General features: G+C 41.0%; 1 long non-coding RNA gene across 3 annotated transcripts in view; it reads left to right on the forward strand.

Annotated features, from left to right (window-relative positions):
* Positions 1–18,432, forward strand: part of LOC147364780 (uncharacterized) — a 72,072-nt gene that overhangs the window by 34,866 nt on the left and 18,774 nt on the right. For all 3 annotated transcript variants that reach the window (XR_015133707.1, XR_015133706.1, XR_015133708.1), the window contains exon 2: positions 2,089–2,190. This is a non-coding gene — a long non-coding RNA (uncharacterized LOC147364780). The remainder of the gene's footprint in view (positions 1–2,088; positions 2,191–18,432) is intronic.

Consider the following 18,432-nt stretch of genomic DNA (forward strand, 5'->3'; position numbering starts at 1 on the left):
CTAGCCACAGTCAAGGGGAAGAAACCAGGGTCTTGGAGTGGGTACTGGCCCCCATCAGAGAGCCATCTTTGTGGCTGTGTTTGGGGCACAGACATAGTAAATGGAAGTACTTTCCTCTCTGGAGTCTCCCACCATGTTCTAATTCTCTACAACACAAGTCAGGATGAGAAACTATCTGGAGGGCAGGACTAAGAGGCCTCAGGGAATCTGGAGCTGCTGCTGCTGCTAAGTCGCTTCAGTCGTGTCCGACTCTGTGCAACCCCATAGACGGCAGCCCACCAGGCTCCCCCGTCCCTGGGATTCTCCAGGCAAGAACACTGGAGTGGGTTGCCATTTCCTTCTCCAATGCATGAAAGTGAAAAGTGAAAGGGAAGTCGCTCAGTCGTGTCCAACTCTTCGCAACCCCATGGACTGCAGCCTACCAGGCTCCTCCGTCCATGGGATTTTCCAGGCAAGAGTACTGGAGTGGAGTGCTATTGCCTTCAGGAAATCTGGAGCAGCGGCTCCCAAATTCCAGCGAATGCTAGCCTTTTCCCAGACTTCAGAATGTGACAGCAGCAAAATCCAGATGTTTTCAAACCACCAAGTTAGTGTCCCATATTTGGTCACAAACACTGGCCATGTTTGCGTAAACAAATAAAGACGAAGTGGAAGAAATTGGCTTGAATTGGGATATGAATGATCCCTATTAGCTCTCACTATTTACTCATTTTTGGCAAATGAACATGGACATTGACTGGACTGAGATAACCTCAAAGTATATAGTCCGTAGACTTTTACCCTTTAAATATAAAAAATGCTGTTTGTGCTCAATAAGTGAGAAGAGAGGCAGAAAAAGAAGTCTTTTAATATGAGTTTGGGCAAGTATATTTTCCTCTCTACAAATGATTTCCTCATCTCCATAAGGAATTGCAAATACTCACATGACAATGTACCACCACCTTAGATAGCGCAGTCATCATTAGGAGTCAGGATGTAACTCCAATGTCCTTCTCTACTCAGCGTTCCAGGCAACCTCTGTTATTCAGAGCTGGTTACACATATGTTACACAGGTTTGCCATATTTGAACCAAGCAGTCTCTGAGATCTCTCCTAGATCCACCCTACTTTTATTTAATATACTGTTATTCAATAAAAGCCCATCAAAGAGGAAAAACTATATCCGTAAACCATGTCCATATCAATATATTTAATCAAAGGTCATGATTAATAGAGAAAGGGAGCTAATTTTGCCTTTCCTGTGGTCTTACTGTCTCTGGTCCCCTACCTTCTCAGCTGTCTTAGCCCCTGAAAGTTCTCTCTTCTCTGCTGACTTGTATTTGTAAGTGAATTCTGCAGAGAATGCATCCTCTCCCTCCATTCTTTTTCACAGGTGGTCTATGACCTCCTCAGATCTGTTTAACCAACTACAGAGGTTCCTAAGCTTTGAGTTTTGAGGCTGGGAAGTGATAGACCCACAGAAGGGGTGATGGAGACTTCAGTTGACATCAGCGTCAGCACCCTCCCAAAGAGAATGGGTTGGGTGGAAGTCACCATATCGAAACCATCACTGATCATAGGAATACCCAAGGCTTCCTGTAAGCCACAGGGCAGCAGCTGCATTTCCCTATGTGTGTTCCTTGAACTTTGGATATTAATTGGTTGTTCAAACAAGTATGAATGCTTCCATGCGAAACTGCATTAAACAACATTAAGAAGATTTCTTTACAAGTCCTGTACAACGCTTTTCATACTAATATGTATTTTGAATCATGAAGAGGAGGGCTAGATTGTCCCCCATTTCTCAAATGTATTGGACCCCGGTTCCTTTTTATCAAGGCCTAACTTGTGAGACTAGTGTTCCATGGGACACGCATTGGGAAGCAAAGCCCTAGCACTCTAAAGGAAGCTTACTCATTTTATACCGGTAGGAAATTTTTTAATTAGTCTTTCCCAGAAGGTTTATAGGCAGAGCTGGGACAAGCATCCAGGTAGTTGAAAGGTAGGCCTTGATCTCTTAATGCAATAACTCTGAAGACAGTTCCTAAAAATTAGGCAAGAGGTTAGCTCCAGCACATATGTGAAAAAGAGCTTCCTTTTCTTCTGTAGGTCTTGCTCTATGATGTTTAGCAGTGAATACGAATGTTACCAAAGGACACTAGAGCTGAAAATCACCTGGAGGACACCTGCCCTTATGCCTTCATTTCACAGGTAAGGAAACCATGGCTCAAAGAGAAAATACAAGACTTACCCAATATCACATAGTAGAGTTCAGGTTAGAAATAAGTCTGCTGATGTTTAGTTTCCATTAGAGAACCCAACATACTGCTACCACTAACTGCTGAACTATCTGAGACAGAAAAGATGGTTTATTGAAGTCAAGGTAAGCTTTGTGCTGGTGAAACCTTACACAAATTATATGTAAGTTTCATGTGTGTGTGTGTGTGTGTGTGTGTGTGTGTGTGTGTAGATAAATAGTTAGAAATCACTATTTTAAGTCCTGAAGGGGCTATCTGAGGATAGGAGTTAGGGAAATAATGGAGAGTTATAAACAATTAACATGTACCCTAAAACGTCTTCTATAGAAGTGAAAGGAAAAATCTCAGTCAAGATGTTCAGAAGAAAATCTGACTTGTCACTCTCAATAGTCAGTGGTTCTCCATCCTGGCTGCATGTATTGAATCCCCTAGAGATTTTTTCAAAACACCCATGCTTGGGGTGTGGCCCAGACACTGGCAGCTTTTGACAACCTCACAGGTGATTTCACTGGGGAGCTAGAGGTGAGAAATACTCACTAAACACAGGGAATCCAAGGCAAATTCTCTTCACTCCTACATCATCCAGCCTCGGAGTCTACTGGTGGAATGTCCAGCAGAGAGGTTTTCCAGACATTCTTTCACAGCTGAGGCTTGCTCACAGCCTCACCCTGAGCGTGGAGCTGGAGCCAGTAACTCTCAGCTTCCTCCTGGGCTTCTAGCTGCCCCAGGCTGACTTATTGGCTTCTGTATTCCTCTTACCATTTGTTGTCAATCCAAAAACCTGGGGAAGCTAAAGTGAAATCCTTCTATGTGTTTATGTGGCAACAAGCTCGGAGTCTATGCTGAAAAAATGTCCTTGGCCTTTGACAAATCCGCCGTGGAGGTGCCTCCGTCTGTTTTTAAATAGGCCATAAACGAGCTGGGAAACCAGTGCCCGCCACCAGGAGCCAATCTGCTGAATCAGCCCATAGTAGCAGAGGGAGACTTGGGTGACTCAAATGCAAGGGTGTTTCTGACATTTTTTGGTATCATTTAGCTTCAGAGGAATGCAGACCATTTAAGGGAGGTGTTTGGTTTTGACTGTAGAGAATAGGTCAAATGGAGATTGATTTGTAAGACTGATACTTTCATTTTTCTGGAATACTTGAACTATAGTGATGAAGCCTGGTGTATGGAAAGGAATCAAGGGTTTATGATGTTCATTTAAAGAAAATTTCTCATTATTAAGAGACTAATATGTTACTCACTTTAAAAAGTCCTGGAGGAGAGCTTAGGGCTAAATCTTCGAGACCTCAGGGAGGCGTCTAAAAAGCAAAGGAAAACATAGCCTCATTTTTACATGTAAAGAGAAGAGAAAAATAATCTTTCTAAAAGTAATACAAATGCATATTTAGAAGGCTCATCTATGCTATGATCAAAAGAAGCAAAGTGATGAACTGTAGTGAAAATTTAGTAATAATTAAGAGTAGTAAGGATGTGACAAGACAGCCCTGCTATGGAAACAGATGAAAAATGGAAAATTATTTCTTACCATGGATTCTGCCCACAAGGGGAAGGCTTGCTATGTTTCAGCTCAGTTCAGTTGCTCAGTCATGTCCGACTCTTTGCGACCCTATGAATCACAGCAACGCCAGGCCTCCCTGTCCATCACCGACTCCCAGAGTTCACTCAAACTCACATCCATTGAACCATGATGCCATTCAGCCATCTCATCCTCTGTCATCCCCTTCTCTTCCTGCCCCCAATCCCTCCCAGCGTCAGGGTCTTTTCCAATGAGTCAACTTTTCGCATGAGGTGGCCAAAATATTGGAGGTTCAGCTGTAGCATCAGTCCTTCCAATGAACATCCAGGACTGATCTCCTTTAGGATGGACTGGTTGGATCTCCTTGCAGTCCAAGGGACTCTCAAGAGTCTTCTCCAACACCACAGTTCAAAAGCATCAATTCTTCAGCGCTCAGCTTTCTTTACAGTCCAACTCTCACATCCATACATGACCACTGGTAAAACCATAGCCTTGACTAGACAGACCTTTGTTGGCAAAGTAATATCTCTGCTTTTTAATATGCTATCTAGGTTGGTCATAACTTTCCTTCCAAGGAGTAAGCGTCTTTTCGGTTCAGTTCAATCGCTCAGTCATGTCCGACTCTTTGCGACCCCATGAATCGCAGCATGCCAGGCCTCCCTGTCCATCACCAACTCTTGGAGTTCACTCAGACTCATGTCCATTGAGTCAATGATGCCATCCAGCCATCTTATCCTCTGTCTTCCCCTTCTCCTCCTGCCCCCAATCCCTCCCAGCATCAGAGTCTTTTCCAATGAGTCAACCTTTCGCATGAGGTGGCCAAAGTACTGGAGTTTCAGCTTTAGCATCATTCCTTCCAAAGATCACCCAGGGCTGATCTCCTTCAGAATGGACTGGTTGGGTCTCCTTGCAGTCAAGGGACTCTCAAGAGTCTTCTCCAGCACCACATTTCAAAAGCATCAATTCTTCGGCTGTCAGCTTTCTTCACAGTCCAACTGTCACATCCATACATGACCACTGAAAAAACCATAGCCTTGACTAGACGGACCTTTGTTGGCAAAGTAATGTCTCTGCTTTTCAATATGCTATCTAGGTTGGTCATAACTTTCCTTCCAAGGAGTAAGCATCTTTGATATATAAATACCAAGAGCAATTTGAAATAATGTAAGTGAAAAGTAGATTCAGAGAGAAAAGATGATAGGACTCCAGACATGGAAGAGGGTTCTTTTGACAAGAGTAACCAAGGAAACATCCACAGAAGCGGGGACTAGGGAGTCAGCCTCAAGGAAGGGATAAGACTCAGGAGGTAGAGAGAGCTCTGGAATTGGTGGGTGGCAAGAGGGAACAACTTGCACCAGTCTGTAGTGTCCCCTTATCTCTCACCTGCACAGCTTTAGGGAATGTGAAGAACACATAGAAAGTTGTTGCTTTTTCATATTGCTGCTCTGAGAAGCATCAGTGATATTCTTTTTCATTTTTTATTGTAGTTGATTTACAGTGTGTTAATTCCAGGTGTATAGCAAAGTGATCATATATATTCTTTTCCATTATAGTTTATTACAAAATACTGGGTATGGTTCCCTGTGATATTCAGTATATCCTTGTTGTTTATCTCTTTTATATATAGTAAAATATATATGTTAATCCCAAATTCCTGGTTTTCCTTCTCTGCCCTGACTTTTACTTTGGCAGCCATAAGTTTCCTATGTCTGTGGGTCTATTTGTGTTTTGTATAGAAGTTGATTTGTATCATTTTGTTTAGATTCCACATGTAAGTGATATCACATGATATTTGTCTTTGTCTCTCTTGTTTACTTGACTTAGTAAGTGAATCTCTAGGCTTATCCATGTTGCTGCAAATGACATTCTATTTTATAGCTGAGTAATATTCCATTGTATATATGTACCACATCTTCTTTATCCATTCATCTTTTGGCTGACATTCAGGTTGCTTCCATGTTTTGGCTATTATTAATAGTACTACAATGAATATTGGAGTGCATGTATTTTTGAAATATGGTTTTCTCTATGTATAGGCACAGGAATGGGATTGCTGGATACACATGGTAGCTCTGTTTTGTAAGGAGCCTCCATATTGTTCTCCATAGTGGCTGTAATGGTTTACATTCCCACTGATATTGTGGGAGGGGTCCCTTTTCTCTACACCCTCTCCACTGTTTATTTTTTGTAGATTTTTGATGATGGCCATTCCAACTGATGTGAAGTGATACTTAACTGTAGCTTTTATTTGTATTTCTCTAATAATTGGTGATGTTGAACATGTTTTCATGTGGCTTTTGGCCATCCATATGTCTTCTTTGGAGAAAAGTCTACTTAGCTCTTCTGCCCATTTTTTGATTGAGTTGTTTGGTTTTTTGATATTGAGCTGTGTGAGCTGTTTGTATATTTTGGAGAATAATATCTTGTTGGTTGCATCATTTATGAATATTGTCTCCCATTATGACAGTTGTCTTTTCATTTTGTGTATGGTTCCCTTTGCTGTGCAAAGGTTTATAAATTTAATTAGGTTCCATTTGGTTATTTTTGTTTTTATTTCATTACTCTGAGAGATGAATCCAAAAAGATATAGCTGCAATTTATGATGGAGTGTTCTGCCTTGTTTTCCTCTAGGAGTTTTATAGTATCCAGTCTTACATTTAGGTCTTTAATCCTTTTTTTAAATTTGTTTTTTATTGAAGGATAATTGCTTTACAGAATTTTGTTGTTTTCCGTCAAACCTCAATATGAATCAGCCATAGGTATATATGTATATCCCCTCCCTTTTGCACCTCCCTCCCATGTCCCACCCCATCCCACCCTTCTAGATTGATACAGAGCCCCAGTTTGAGTTTCCTGAGCTATACAGCAAATTCCCATTGGCTATTTTACATACGGTAATGTAAGTTTTCATGTTGTCTCTCCATGCATCTCACTCCCTCCTCCCCTCTCCCCATGTCCACAAGTCTATTCTCTATGTCTGTTTCTCCATTGCTGCTCTGGAAGTAAATTCTTCAGTACCATTTTGCTAGATTCTGTGTACATGCATTCAGTTCAGTTCAGTTCAGTCACTCAGTCGTGTCCGACTCTTTGCCACCCCATGAATCGCAGCACGCCAGGCCTTCCTGTCCATCACCAACTCCCGGAGTTTACCCAAACTCATATCCATTGATTCAGAGATGCCATCCAGCCGTCTCATCCTCTGTCGTCTCCTTCTCCTCTAGCCCCCAATCCCTCCCAGCATCAGGGTATTTCCAATGAGTCAACTCTTCACATGAGGTGGCCAAAGTACTAGAGTTTCAGCTTCAACATCAGTCCTTCTAATGAACACCCAGGACTTATCTCCTTTAGAATGGACTGGTTGGATCTCCTTGCAGTCCAAGGGACTCTCAAAAGTCTTCTCCAACACCACAGTTCAAAAGCATCAATTCTTCTGCTCTCAGCTTTCTTCACATTCCAACTCCCACTTCCATACATGACCACTGGAAAAACCATAGCCTTGAATAGATGGACCTTTGTTGACAAAGTAATATCTCTGCTTTTTAATATGCTATCTAGGTTGGTCATAACTTTCTTTCCAAGGAGTAAGCATCTTTTAATTTCATGGCTGCAATCACCATCTGCAGTGATTTGGGAGCCCAAAAAATAAAGTCTGACACTGTTTCCACTGTTTCCCCATCTATTTCCCATGAAGTGATGGAACCAGATGCATGATCATAGTTTTCTGAATGTTGACCTTTAAGCCAACTTTTTCAGTCTCCACTTTCACTTTCATCAAGAGGCTCTTTACTTCTTCTTCACTTTCTGCCATAAGGGTGGTGTCATCTGCATATCTGAGGTTATTGATATTTCTCCCAGCAATCTTGATTCCAGCTTGTGCTTCTTCCAGCCCAGTGTTTCTCATGATGTACTCTGCATATAAGTTAAATAAGCAGGTTGACAATATACAGCCTTGATGTACTCCTTTTCCTATTTGGAACCAGTCTGTTGTTCCATGTCCAGTTCTAACTGTTGCTTCCTGACCTGCATACAGGTTTCTCAAGAGGCAGGTCAGGTGGTCTGGTATTCCCATCTCTTTGAGAATTTTCCACAATTTATTGTAACCCACACAGTCAAAGGCTTTGGCATAGTCAATAAAGCAGAAATAGATGTTTTTCTGGAACTCTCTTGCTTTTTCCATGATCCAGCAGATATTGGCAATTTAATCACTGGTTCTTCTGCCTTTTCTAAAACCAGCTTGAACATCAGGAAGTTCACGGTTCATGTATTGCTGAAGCCTGGCTTGGAGAATTTTGAGCATTACTTTACTAACATACGAGATGAGTGCAATTGTGTGGCAGTTTGAGCATTCTTTGGCATTGCCTTTCTTTGGGATTGGAATGAAAGCTGACCTTTTCCAGTCCTGTGACCACTGCTGAGTTTTCCAAATTTACTGACATATTGAGTGTAGCACTTTCACAGCATCATCTTTCAGGATTTGAAATAGCTCCCCTGGAATTCCATCACCTCCACTAGCTTTGTTCATAGTGATGCTTTCTAAGGCCCACTTGACTTCACATTCCAGGAGGTCTGGTTCTAGGTCAGTGATCACACCATCATGATTATCTTGGTCGTGAAGAATTTTTTTGTACAGTTCTTCTGTTTATTCTTGCCACCTCTTCTTAATATCTTTTGCTTCTGTTAGGCCCATACCATTTCTGTCCTTTATCGAGCCCATGTTTGCATGAAATGTTCCCTTGGTATCTCTAATTTTCTTGAAGAGATCTCTAGTCTTTCCCATTCTGTTGTTTTCTTCTATTTCTTTGCATTGATCACTGAGGAATGCTTTCTTATCTCTTCTTGCTATTCTTAGAAGAAATGGAGTAGCCATAATGGTCAACAAAAGAGTCCAAAATGCAGTACTTGGATGCAATCTAAAAAATGACAGAATGATCTCTGTTTCTTTCCAAGGCAAACCATTCAATATCACAGTAATCCAAGTCTATGCCCCAACCAGTAATGCTGAAGAAGCTGAAGTTGAATAGTTCTATGAAGACCTGCAAGACCTTTTAGAACTAACACCCAAAAAAGATGTCCTTTTCATTGTAGGGGAATGGAATGCAAAAGTAGGAAGTCAAGGAACACCTGGAGTAACATGCAAATTTGGCCTTGGAATATGGAATGAAGCAGGGAAAAGACTAATAGAGTTTTGCAAAGAGAACACACTGGTCATAGCAAACACCCTCTTCCAACAACACAAGAGAAGACTCTACACATGGACATTACCAGATGGTCAACATCAAAATCAGATTGATTATATTCTTTGCAGCCAAAGATGGAGAAGCTCTATAGAGTCAGCAAAAACAAAACCAGGAGCTGACTGTGGCTCAGATCATGAGCTCCTTATTGCCAAATTCAGACTTAAGTTGAAGAAAGTAGGGAAAACCACTAGATCATTCAGGTATGACCTAAATCAAATCCCTTATGATTATACAGTGGAAGTGGGGAATAGATTTAAGGGCCTAGATCTGATTGATAGAGTGCCTGAGGAACTATGGACTGAGGTTCATGACATTGTACAGGAGACAGGGATCAAGACCATCTCCATGGGAAAGAAATGCAAAAAAGCAAAATGGCTATCTGGGGAGGCCTTACAAATAGCTGTGAAAAGAAGAGAAGTGAAAAGCAAAGGAGAAAATGTATTGAGTATAATCAAAGGCAAAAATGAAGAGACCTGAATTGAACTAAGAGATTTGTATTTTCATTCCAAGATCCTCCATCTATGGACACCTTCCTTTTCCCATCTCACAATTCAGTCACATCATAGAATTTGAGTTAAAAGTATCCTTAGAAAAGTATCCAATACTCTCTTTTATGAGGAAACAGAAGCTAAGAGAGGTGAGCTTGTGTGAGTGCCAGCGGTCATACCCTGCGAGGAGCAGAGCTCAGAAGCCAGCCTACCATGTTACTGATGCATGTGCCAGCCTGACAAGGGCCTGGGTAAACAGAAGCAGGAATATGCATTGTCTCCAGGCATTTGTAGGAAGAGTTCTGTTTCCTATAAGTTGTCTGACCCACCCTTTTTAGAAATGCAGAAGTGTCTGCCAATTCCAAATCCTCATAGATTCCTGCCCCCTGTTTCTCTCTGGCTGTTGAGGAAGTTTGGACCGGGGGCAGAGTGTGACATTCCCTGTTTGACTCCTCTTCTTTCCCCTGAGCAAGATGGAGAAAGGACTCATCAAAAATCAGAGTGGGCCACAGAAACTCACAGCTCTTCACCTCCATACCTGCCTTAGACCAGTGGAAGAGAGGCAGAGGAGAGACATCTCTAGCAGTTGTGGCTATCTTCTCAGGATTACAAATCAAATGTTGTCAAGAAACAAGGCTCAGTAGGTGTGTAACATCTCACTCCAGCTCAGTCGCTCAGTAGTGTCCGACTCTTTGTGACCCCATGAATCGCAGCACCTCCGTGTCCTCCCTGTCCATCACCAACTCCCGGAGTTCACTCAAACTTACGTCCATCGAGTCGGTGATGCCATCCAGCCATCTCATCCTCTGTCGTCCCCTTCTCCTCCTGCCCCCAATCCCTCCCAGCATCAGAGTCTTTTCCAATGAGTCAACTCTTTGCATGAGGTGGCCAAAGTACTGGAGTTTGAGCTTTAGCATCATTCCTTCCAAAGAACACCCAGGGCTGATCTCCTTCAGAATGGACTGGTTGGATCTCCTTACAGTCCAAGGGACTCTCAAGAGTCTTCTCCAACACCACAGTTCAAAAGCATCAGTTCTTCAGCACTCAGCTTTCTTCACAGTCCAACTCTCACATCCATAGATGACCACTGGAAAAACCATAGCCTTAACTAGATGGACATTTGTTGGCAAAGTAATGTCTCTGCTTTTGAATATGCTGTCTAGGTTGGTCATAACTTTCCTTCCAAGGAGTAAGCGTCTTTTAATTTCATGGCTGCAGTTACCATCTGCAGTGATTTTGGAGCCCAGAAAAATAAAGTCTGACACTGTTTCCACTGTTTCCCCATCCATTTCCATGAAGTGATGGGACCAGATGCCATGATCTTCGTTTTCTGAATGTTGAGCTTTAAGCCAAGTTTTTCACTCTCCACTTTCACCTTCATCAAGAGGCTTTTTAGTGCCTCTTCACTTTCTGCGATAAGGGTGGTGTCATCTGCATATCTGAGGTTTTTGATATTTCTCCCAGCAATCTTGATTCCAGCTTGTGTTTCTTCCAGTCCAGCGTTTCTCATGATGTACTCTGCATATAAGTTAAATAAGCAGGGTGACAGTATACAGCCTTGACGCATTCCTTTTCCTATTTGGAATCAGTCTGTTGTTTCATGTCCAGTTCTAACTGTTACTTCCTGACCTGCATATAGGTTTCTCAAGAGGCAGGTCAGGTGGTCTGGGATTCCCATCTCTTTCAGAATTTTCCACAGTTTATTGTGATCCACACAATCAAAGGCTTTGGCATAGTCAATAAAGCAGAAATAGATGTTTTTCTGGAACTCTCTTGCTTTTTCCATGATCCAGCAGATGTTGGCAGTTTGGTCTCTGGTTCCTCTGCCTTTTCTAAAACCAGCTTGAACATCTGGAAGTTCACGGTTCATGTATTGCTGAAGCCTGGCTTGGAGAATTTTGAGCATTACTTTACTAGTGTGTGAGATGAGTACAATTGTGTGGTAGTTTGAGCATTCTTTGGCATTGTCTTTCTTTGGGATTGGAATGAAAACTGACCTTTTCAAGTCCTGTGGCCACTGCTGAGTTTTCCAAATTTGCTGACATATTGAGTGCAGCACTTTCACAGCATCATCTTTCAGGATTTGAAATAGCTCCACTGGAATTCCTTCACCTCCACTAGCTTTGTTTGTAGTGATCCTTTCTAAGGCCCACTTGACTTCACATTCCAGGATGTCTGGCTCTAGATGAGTGATCACACCATCGCGATTATCATGGTCATGAGGATCTTTTTTGTACAGTTCTTCTGTGTATTTTTGCCACCTCTTCTTAATATCTTCTGCTTCTGTTAGGTCCATACCATTTCTGTCCTCTATCGTGTAACATCTATTTTTACTCAAAGCAGATTGACAATGGAACATTGGTGTCTGTGTTCTTGGGTTCCCAACATCTAAGTTTAGACTGAAAGAAATGGAAAGAAATGGACCAGAGGCCTGATGGAGAGTCAGAGCAGACCTCCTGACTTTATCTCTCACTAGTGTCTCTGGTCATCAAATGAGGAATAGACAAATCACTCTTCACCATGATGGGCCCCAGTCTCTACTGCTTTTGAGGGTAAGCTGCTAATGGCTCTTATTTGAGACTAGCAAATAGTACATGGATTAATTTTCTTCAGCCCAAACGTCAGTTACTACCAAATCTCACTCCCTGGAACTTGACCAACAATACTGCCATTGACAAAACTACTCTAAATGGCCACTGGTTCCCTTCCAAACATATACAGAGAGAGAGAGAGACACAAACACACACACACACACACCCCCTCCATGAGGTAAGACTGAGCATGTTACATTAAAATAATTAAAGCTTTCTTAATCCTATCATCTAAAACTACTATTAATAAAACTCCTGAAATTCCTGTTAAATAAGAAAGACCATGTAGACAGTTTCATTTGAAGCCAAGTCTGAAACATTAAAATGGACTCCCATCCAGTTTTTGCTTTTCCCCTTGGGGGCTTATTCTTCTCGGCAGTATTACAAGTCTCCTACCAGCTAAATGAAGATGTTTAATCAACCTGCCAGCCAACTCCACTAGCAGTAAGTACAGAAACAGGATATTGCATTAAAGCCAAGAGTTCTTTCCTTTTTCTAAATTTAGAAATGAGAACCAGATCAGCCAAAAAATAAACATCTACCAGTCAAATTCCAATTTCCAGCTCTACCCTAATTCAGAATGGACTTGCGTCACATAGTTATTATTCAATAAGTTGAACCATATAGAAAAAGTCTAGGTCAGAGCTCCCAACTACTATACTGAAGTTAACTGATGAATGGAAAAACCTCTACGTAGTCTCTAACTACTATTACACACTATTCACAGAATATGTGGATACTTTCAATGGGGAAAGGATATGTACTTTAATAGCCCTGAGCTGCCCACACCCTGTCCTGCTGTATGTCATCAATGGGGCCTGGATGAGAGTGACCAAAGTTAATGAGAATAAATAACATCTTCCTATAATATGAAGAGGGACTCATTGACCTTTGCCATTCAGATAAAAACTAGTTATCAACCACCTCCAGAGTTAATTTTCAATAAATAAGTTTTAAGTCTGACCCAGGATGATCTAGATAACCACCACTGTTTCTCACATCTTACTGTATCAGTAGGTAAATTTTTTCTAGAGTTTTGTACAGATCTCAGTCTCTTGGGATCTCAGTTTCAATGTCATTCAGTGGGAAATCTCTTACCAAACCACATGTTGGAGACCATCTAATAAAATACTGTGTTTTTCTCAAGACCATGTTTCTCAAGGTATGTACTGCGTAATTGTTTTCACTCAAAATCACCAATAAACAGCATCCAAGATCATCAACTTACTCAAATATTTGGAGGAACATTTATTTTTGTATGAAAATAATTACAAAATGTACTTTGATGTGGAAACAGAGTTTTTATGACTGTCAAGACAAAAATGAATATTTCAGAGGAATTTATAATGGGTCACTTCGAGGCTGTGCAGCAAACACCCTGAGGAGAATGTCCACTCTTGTATGATGGAGGGAGATGATGGTGGGTATTTGGGGAAAGGCTGGAGAGCACGTCTACTCTGTTCTGCCATGTAGAGTACTGCAGTGGAGATATACCTGAAATCTTGATGACACACTTAATAGTAAGGATACTTTAGAGGAAGGAAATGGTGGCTTCTTGAAAGCCCTGCAGCGATGTTTCCAGAGAGTGCTCCACTTACCCCTAGTCGTATAGATAAGCACTCACATTTCAGTGCATTTGGATGTTTATCCTCTATTTATGGCAGGTTATGTACATCTTCTGAATTTTCTTAAATTTTTTTCTTTCAAACTAAAAGAAATGAATTAAGCTAAAGGAAAAAAGATTAAATATTAGATAGAGTAAAATCATGATGGTGGTAAGTAAATGACTGAACCGATACAACCTAAATCCATCTCTACCTTTGTAATATCTCTCTGCTCAAGAACACAAAGAAATGCCATACTGGAGCAGCCCCATAATCCTTCTATTAGATCAAAATTTGCCCCAACAATACTTCTTCCCTCATAAATTTATTGAGCAGTGCTACATACTATAGATAGCCTTACTTAAAGGGGAGGGATTGAGGGCAGGAGGAGAAGGGGATGACAGAGGATGAGATGGCTGGATGGCATCACTGACTCAATGGACATGAGTTTGAGTGAACTCCGGGAGATGGTGATGGATAGGGATGCCTGGTGTGCTGCGGTTCATGGGGTCGCAAAGAGTCAGACACAACTGAGCGACTGAACTGAACTGGAAGGAGATACAAGCCAAGTGAGAAGATATACTTATCCCAAACCACTGCAATGCAAGGTCATCACTGTCATGATGAATGAACCCAAAAGGTTCAAGGAGAGAGCAGATGCAACAAACAATAACAGTGCTGGATTTGGGTCAGAAAAGGCTTTACAGAAGAGGTGATAATTGAGTTGAAGCTTAAAGGGGAATAGAGATTTGCAAAGAGCATTGAATGAGAAAAACATGGCTGCCTTCCATAAAAACAATCCCAAATTTATTTAATGGATAAAACAAAGATATGTAGATTACTTTAAAAGTTCCTGCTTTTAGTTCCAGAATAGATTAGCTTGCACATCTGGTCAATACTTTAGGGGTCTAGAGGGTCCTCTTGGTAGCTCTACAAATAAACCCATTGGCAAGGAGCTCTAGGGGAGACACCACCTTAACAGGAGGTTTTCCCCTTAAACATGATCTGCGGTAACCCCCTGCCCACACGAAAGAGCATCCACAAAGTATATCCTCATTTCTCACTAAGGATTTGCTCAGTACCAAAAAGGTTAAGAGATTAAGCCTTCCTTAATGACTTCCTCCTCAGAAACAATTACAGATAGAATGAGTTCTGTTTCCAAAGACCCTTGGAAAAAGTTTCTTGGTGAACCCCAAGAGTTGGAGAAATCAAATGAGTTTGAATACTGTCCTTATCACTTTGGGGAGGGGGGTGGGAATGAAAGCTGCCTCCTCCTTTCCCAGATCTCTTACTGAAGGTCAGACACCAGCATTTTATGTTTCTACATTTCTTTCATTTTTTCAGTGGCTACCTTAAAGACATGATAACAGTGGGACCTCTGACGACTTAAGCCCACCTCATTATAATTCTCCAGGGAGAGACCTCCTTTCCAGGAATGATCCCTATAGAAATTCCTATTATATGGACATATAAATCCGGGTTATTGACCTGGCACCGAACTCTACCTGCCACTGACTCTAACCTGATGCTAAGCAGCTCACAAATTGAAAACTCATTTAGACTTTCTCTAGACATCTTTGTTCTCTGTGTATGAAAGATATCAGAGAATAGTCTAAATTATCAGTACTGATAGCCAGTCACAACCCCACCCACTATAACCATGCCCAATGAATATGTGCAAAACTACGAGCCAGGAAGCAGCTAGAAATACCTCTTTGGACATAGCCATCTGTGTCCACCTACTGTCTTCCTTACTAGATGTCCAGCTCTTCATCATCCTTAGCCTCTACACCAGAATCATGTGCCTGACACATGGTAGGGGCTCAAGAAATATAAGTGACTGAGGGATGATTCCATTCTACTAACTCTTTGTCTGCTCTATTTCCCCAAATTGAGTTTAGTTTAACTTCTGCATTTCCAACATATGCGTGCATGTGTGTGTATACTGAAATCTACTTCATCCAGTAAAACTTAGTTAAATCTACTTGATCCAGACCAAACCAGAGACAGGACAGTATTGAAGATGGTGCTAAGTCATAATCAACAGCAAAATTATAGACAGAGGTATTGTGTGAACCCATCTAATAAAATCCATAGCTCAAAACCATATGTGTACAAATAAGTTAATAGTAAGAATTCTTATTTTAGGTTCTCAAAACAAGCTAAAATAGCTTGGCAGTAGAACCAGTTTGATTTCTCTGGCTTAATATGACCCTTGACAATTTCTTTCTGTATCCATTTCAAAGACTACACAAAATACACATTCTTCAGGCCCCTAAAATTCTCCACTTTCCTTTATTTCAAGATTAACTATAATCTTGTATCACTTCTCCTAGAGATATTACCAAGAAAATGGTTTATTTCTGGGCCTGGTCTGGCTACCTCTCTCAAGGTTGGTTGTTTCAACCCCAGATACACATGAAAATTACCTGAAGGATTTTTTAAAAACTACTCCCTAGGCACCACTCCAAGAGATTCTGATTCATTTGGTCCTGAGCATTGGCATTTTTAAATTCTCCCCCAGATTATTTTCATGTTAGCCAGGATTGAGAGTCACAGGCCCATGCCCAGTGCTCACCCATGCCAGTACACATGCACTCCCACCATCTAATTACCCAGGTCTCTGGAGAATACCAGAGATTAGTGAAGGACCAAGTATCAATTACCCTTCGCCTCAAACATTTCTGTTTTTTCTGTCTTCACTTGCCACATCTCTCTTTTTCGCTGAAACACTTCCCTCGAAAATGACAAACATTATTAAAGGCAAGTAGCTCAGAGAGGCAAGAAATACCTTACTTACCTGCCTCTGGATAAGTCCCCACTCTTGCCTATTGTATAATATTTTTGTTTAGCTGACAGAAGGATTAAAGTCCCAAAAATCTTTGAAGAAAATTATCGAAGTTGTTGAGAAACTTGTTTGATTATTCCTTGTACTTAATTCCCTGGAATGGTGATACTGTAGTTACAAGCTTCCATTTGGGGAGAAATGGGATCAACAAGGTTAGGCTTCATCAATTTCAGAGGACTGACAGTATATCATGATGTCAGACTAATAGACATATCCAAAAGGAGAGAAAGACAACATAATTATCAAAAATGAAGTCATCCCACCATCTATATGTGCTGTGTGACAGCTGTAGAATCTGCGTAAGATAAAGCCACCATATCCAGAAAATTCAGGATCTGGGTAGGAATGCAGTTTTTAAACATGAGAAGAGAAATGATAACATATGATAAAGCTCTAATTAATGAAGGAAGGACTACATATACACATGTTTTGAATCTAGCACTTCAGGCTTTCTCATTGGATCATTGCAATTGCCCAACTATTTATAGTTAAAATATGATGTAACTAAGACTCAGAAAAGTTAACCTTGAGTAAATACAGCACAATAGGTAGAAAATTCAGATTCATTTCTGACAGCATTGTCACCTATGAGCCATGGGATCTCAGGCAAATTCTTTTCCCTGAACTATTTCCTCACCCATAACATGTCAAGGTAATAAGAGGTCCTATCAATTGCAGTTCTTCAGGCACTCTATCATATCTAATCCCTTGAATCCATTTCTTATTCCCACTGTATAATCATAAGCGATTTGATTTAGGTCATACCTGAGTGGTCTAGTGGTTTTCCCTACTTTCTTCAATTTAAGTCTGAATTTGGCAGTTCCCTCTTAAAGAGATGGGAATACCAGACCACCTGACCTTCCTCTTGAGAAATCTGTATGTAGCTCAGGAAGCAACAGTTAGAACTGGACATGGAACAATGGACTGGTTCCGAATAAGGAAAGGAGTACGTTAAGGCCGTATATTGTCACCCTGCTTATTTAACTTATACGCAGAGTACATCATGAGAAACGCTGGATGAAGCACAAGCTGGAATCAAGATTGCTGGGAGAAATATCAATAACCTCAGAAATGCAGATGACACCACCCTTATGGTAGAAAGCAAAGAAGAAATAAAGAGCCTCTTGATGAAAGTGAAAGAGAAGAGTGAAAAAGTTGGCTTAAAACTCAACATTCAGGAAACTAAGATCATGGCATCTGGTCCCATCACTTCACAGAAAATAGATGGGGAAACAATGGAAACAGTGACAGACTTTATTTTGGGGGGGCTCCAAAATCACTGCAGATGGTGACTGCAGCCATTAAATTTGACTCTGTGGGAGAGGGAGAAGGTGGGATGATTTGGGAGAATGGCATTGAAACATGTATAATATCATATATGAAACGAGTCACCAGTCCAGTTTCAATGCACGATACTGGATGCTTGGGGCTGGTGCACTGGGATGACCCAGAGGGATGGTATGGGGAGGGAGGAGGGTTCAGGATGGGGAACACATGTATACCTGTGGTGGATTCATTTTGATATATGGCAAAACCAATACAATATTGTAAAGTTAAAATAAAATTAAATTAAATTTTAAAAAATAAATAAATAAATAAAAATGGGCAAAAGACATGAATGAACAGTGCAGCAGAAGAAATAAAGTTCAGTTCACTCAAAAAAAAAAAAAAGATGCTTGCTCCTTGGAAGAAAAATTATGACCAACCCAGACAGCATATTAAAAAACAGAGACATTACTTTGCCAACAAATGTCCATCTAGTCAAAGCTATGGTTTTTCCAGTAGTCATGTATGGATGTGAGAGTTGGACTATAAAGAAAGCTGAGTCCCAAAGAATTGATGCTTTTGAACTGTGGTGTTGGAGAAGACTCTTGAGAGTCCCTTGGACTGCAAGGAGATCCAACC

Source organism: Bos grunniens, chromosome 10, assembly GCF_055505025.1.
Source record: "Bos grunniens cultivar Pamir isolate PY7600 chromosome 10, Bosgru_T2T1.0, whole genome shotgun sequence".
Classification (NCBI taxonomy): domain Eukaryota; kingdom Metazoa; phylum Chordata; class Mammalia; order Artiodactyla; family Bovidae; genus Bos; species Bos grunniens.